A 4,989-nucleotide genomic window follows, 5' to 3' on the forward strand; every position below is an offset into this window, starting at 1 on the left:
AATTTAATTAAACCATTAAAATGGAATCAATAAAAAAAAAAAAATAAAAAAAAACTTTTGGGAGATGCGAGAGCGAAGTATGTAATGATTAGATCTATCTAGAGATAACATTTTTAGGTGACAAGCTGTCTGCAAAAGGTGTGGAGCCACACCCAGCAAAAGTGCAAGCCCTCCTTGATATGCCTCCACCTAGTGACAAGAAGGGAATTCTGCGAGCCTTGGGAATGGTTTCCTAGGAAAATTTCTGCCAAAACCACCCATATGAGAAAGTTGTTACAAAATGATCAAGAGTTTGTGTGGGCTTCAGTACATGATCAAGAATGGAAGAGGTTAAAGGAGATTCTTACTACTGAACCTGTCCTTGTTTTTTTTTATCACACACGGCCAACTAAGATCTCTACAGACGCCTCTCAGGATGGATTGGGGGCGGTGCTTCCTCAGGCCATTGGGGATTCTTGGAGACCTGTGGCCTATGCTTCTCGATCTATGACAGAGACTGAAAGACGCAATTCTCAAATAGAAAAAGAGACCTTGGGTTTAGTATTTGGCTGTGATAAATTCCATGGATATGTTTATGGATTACCTACTTTTACAGTAGAGACGGATCATAAACCATTCATATCTATCATTCAAAAGAACCTAAATGATATGTCACCTCGAATTCAACGCATGATGATGAAATTACAAAGATATAATCTAAATCTAGTGTATACACCTGGAAAGTATATCATTGTGGCTGATGCACTGTCTCGAGCACCAGTAGCTTCGGAGATCAGCAATATGGACGAAGTTGAGAGACATGTGAGTATGGTGTTTTCATCTCTACCAGTTTCAGATGAGATGTTAAGACTGATTGCGGAGGAAACTGCAAAGGACGCTGAACTGCAGAGGGTTATTGCACATCTTCGTCATGGATGGATCAAAGGCAAGTGTCCACAGTACTTTCCATTAAGGGCAGAACTGAGTGTGGTTGAGGGCATGCTGTTGAGAAAAAACAGAATTGTCATTCCAGTGTCAATGCGCCAAGACATGCTTCGTCGAATTCATGAGGGGCATCTTGGTATTGAAAAATGCAAGAGAAGAGCTAGACAAGCTGTTTTTTGGCCGGGAATTAATGTGCACATTGAGAAATACATCAGTCAGTGTGACGTCTGTCTGAGTCATCATTATAAACTGGCTAAAGAACCTATGATGATAGCTGCTCATCCTACTGAACCGTGGCAAAAAGTACCATTCAACTGAAAAGTTAATCTTTTCCAGTTGAATGGTAAGGATTATTTGGTGGTTATCGATTATTATTCCAATTATCCTGAAGTTGAACAGCTCCGTCATAAACATCGAATGACATGATTCAACGCATGAAATGCATTTTTGCAAGGCATGGAATTCCTCATATTGTGCAAAGTGACAATGGTCCTCAGTTTAATAGACATGAATTCAGGCTGTTTGCAGAACAGTATGGCTTTAAGCATACTACTTCAAGCCCCCTTTATCCAAAGGCAAATGGTAAAGCAGAAAAAGGGGTACAAATTGTAAAAAGACTTTTGAAAAAAGCCGCGGCAAGCAATTCTGATGAAAATCTTTCTCTACTGAGTTACCGTTCTTCTCCACTCAGTTGTGGATTATCTCCTGGTGAGTTATTGATGAATCGTAAACTGCGTGACACACTGCCAAAATTATCCCTGAAAACAGAAAGCAACAGTTTGTCATTGAAAGAGATGCAGAAAGAATACTATGACAAGGGAGCTCTCGGCAACTGAAACCTCTTTCTGAACGAGGTGTAGTTAGAGTTGAGGAGCCTACTGGATGGAGAAAGAAAGCTACAGTCTTAAAAGAGGTAAACCCAAGATCATATCTTGTTCAAACAGGAGATGGGCAGACCTTACAGAGAAATCGAAAGAGTCTGCTTAAGACTACAGAGAAATGTCCTTTGGATGAGCCAACCCTGTCTCCAGAAATGCAGTCTTGTGAAATGCCCTCTGTTGATCTGCAACGTCCTGAAATTCTAATTCAAATTCCTGAACTTGATTTATCTGTAGCAAAGACTGACATTCCTGTTTTACGGAGATCTAATCGAGTTCGAAAACCACCTGATCAAATGGACTTACAGTAAAAAAAAAGAAAAAAGGATTGATTAACTGATTGCTGACAAGCTGCTGGAATCAATCAGTACTCATCACATAATAGATCTAATCATTACAAAGTAGTCCAGTGATAATTAACAGGCAGCCATGGTGAACGCAATAACCGGAAGACATAGTACACTGCTTCAGCAATTTTCTCACGGCTACTTCCGGCGTTCTAATGTGATGCGATAAAGACCTATTAGATGCATAAGAAATGAGTAACACATTAGAGCTTTTTAAGGACAAAAACCTGACAACTGTTTTGAAATACATCATTTGAACAATGTTTTGAGGTTTTGTGTATTGGATCCATTACCACCTCGGGTGTGCATTATTTTCTAATAATTCAGCGGCTTATCTCAATTATGCCTAACTTATCTCTGGTAGGAGAAAAATGTTTGAGCTTAAATTTGGTTGAGCCAAGCAGAATTCAGGTTATAGTTTTGTATTTCCACACAGCAGCAACACTACATGTTTGTTTGTTTTTCCATGTTTTTTTCCAATCACACATTTTCTTCTCTGATTTCCTCAGGTCTCTGAATGAGAGGAGTGGCTATAACTGCTACATATATATAGTATTTACAAATCTTCACACAACACACTACAGGCTGCACAGCATGTGTGAGTATGTGAAGGCTTTTTTTTCTCTTTGACATTTCAAAAGTCTATGATAAATTTCTATAGCAGTTTTTTTTTTTTTTTTTGGAGTATGTTGTTGTGTTGCATGCTTTATCATCATAAAGATGTCAAATATACTGTGTCTTAATCTTTTGTAAATTCCCCTAATTGCCTACATGGGATTAATGTAATTTTATTTATTTATTTGACAATCTTATGAACTAATTTAATTTAACACCATTCCAGACGGATAACAAAGGAACATTAGAAAATATGGCAGTGAACAACACTATGGATTGTTTATCCAACTGCACTTTCCCATCTAAAACGAACTTTTCTGATGATCCATTTTATGAGTGCATGGACTCTTATTCAGGAAGTATTCTCAGTGCCACCGGTTTGCTGTTGAACACTGTCCTTTTGTTGCCTGTGAACTGCTGGATTCTGTGGCTGGTGAGGAGAACTGCCATGTTGCATCCTCAGACTTTGTCATTTGAATCAGTCTGTTGCTGAGGTCATTAATGAGGTTTCCCTCGTTATTTTTGTGATAGGTGCTTTGCTTAATAAGAAAGCTCTTATTCTTACCTCTATTTTCCTGTGCAGTACATTCCTGGTGGGTCGACCACTCTTTCAAACTGTTTTCTGTGTGGAGCGATACCTGGCTGTGGTCCATCCATTGGTCTACCTAAAATACACAAAAAGCCCTAATATAAAACTGCTGTTAGTTGTGCTTGTCTGGCTGATTATCCTGATGGTTGGACTGTTAATTATGGATTTCTACCCTAAAATGCCTATATGGTTTTGCATGGGACTATATCTGTCATTGTTAGTTGTGTGTTCCTCTTGCTCTGTCATGATTTTGTGGGTTTTGAAGAGGCCAAAGCCAGGAGATGGGAAGGAGAAAGAAGCAGCATATCAACTGAAGAGAAAGGCTTTTGTAGCCGTCACAGTCATCTTGATCACACTGGTGTTCGGCTATGGGACAGTCTCGTGTGTTATTGTACTGAGGGATCAACTTCCATATCACACTTATTGTTTAGTTACAGGCTTAAGTTGGTGGACCCTTTTGCCAAGTGCTGCAGTTCAACCTTACCTCTATCTGTCAAAAGTGAATAAAGTATTTTCCGTCCTGAACTTCTTGAAGAAACTATATAAAAGTCTTGCATAGTGGTAACACATTACTATTTTAAACTATAGACAGTTCATTAAAGTATCAGTTGTGATCATTTCATGCAGAATACAAATAATTAAAGCATTTTTGCAATGACCATCTGCCGTCTCAGTGATTGTACCATTAAAGTTTGAAAACAGAAAAATGTCACAAAATGTTTTAATTTTGAACAGTAAATCTGTTGGTTCATCATTTCAGGCCTGGCAAACTTCTTTAATTTATTGCTTAAAAGTGTACTAAACTACTTTTTTTTTTTTAGCAAATGAGACTTGGTTTGGATCTAATGTGATGACAGACATATATTTTTTAAGTGTGGCCTACATGCCCAAATAATTTGTATATTCTAGTGCCAGTGTAATTGTCTGACCCTTTCTAATGAACCCTTTTCACATTTCCAGGGTTCTCAGAAGCAGAAATGGTCATAGTTATGGGTAAACTTCTATAAATTACGAGGGAATCTCGTAATTACAAGTAACATGAGTTATGTAATCTGATTACTTTTTTCAAGTAACTAGTAATGTAAGTAATGTATTACTTTTAAATTTACAACATATCTGAGTTACATATTTAAATAAGTAATCCAAGTTACTTTTTCACATGTACTGACTGACAGCTCTTCCGTCCACATGTTGAGAGAAATCGTGAGTAAGTGCAGAGGCGTTGTGTGTGAACATGATGGATATTGTAGTTCTAGACTAAATGTGAGCAGGCATATGTTAAATAACACAAATATACTCTATTAATCTCACTTAATTAACCAATGCCTTTGCTGTTGACTTCCGATGATCCATTTCAACCAACTTTAGTTAAACATCACATTTGTGTTTCATTTTTTAGTTTTTATTGCTGAAGTAAGAGTGCTGAAAGAGCCTTTACATTTGCCAAAAATATAACTTTTTTGTTATTAAAAAACAAACAAACAAGCAAGCCCAGTCCAGGTGAGAAAAAGTCATGCAAAAGTAACATAGACCTAATACATTACTTTCCATAAAAAGTAACTAAGTAACTCAATTAGTTACTTTTTTTAGGGAGTAACACAATATTGTAACGCATTACTTTTTAGGTCAGGGCTCT

Source organism: Leuciscus leuciscus (genome assembly GCF_965113295.1).
Source record: "Leuciscus leuciscus genome assembly, chromosome: 2".
Classification (NCBI taxonomy): domain Eukaryota; kingdom Metazoa; phylum Chordata; class Actinopteri; order Cypriniformes; family Leuciscidae; genus Leuciscus; species Leuciscus leuciscus.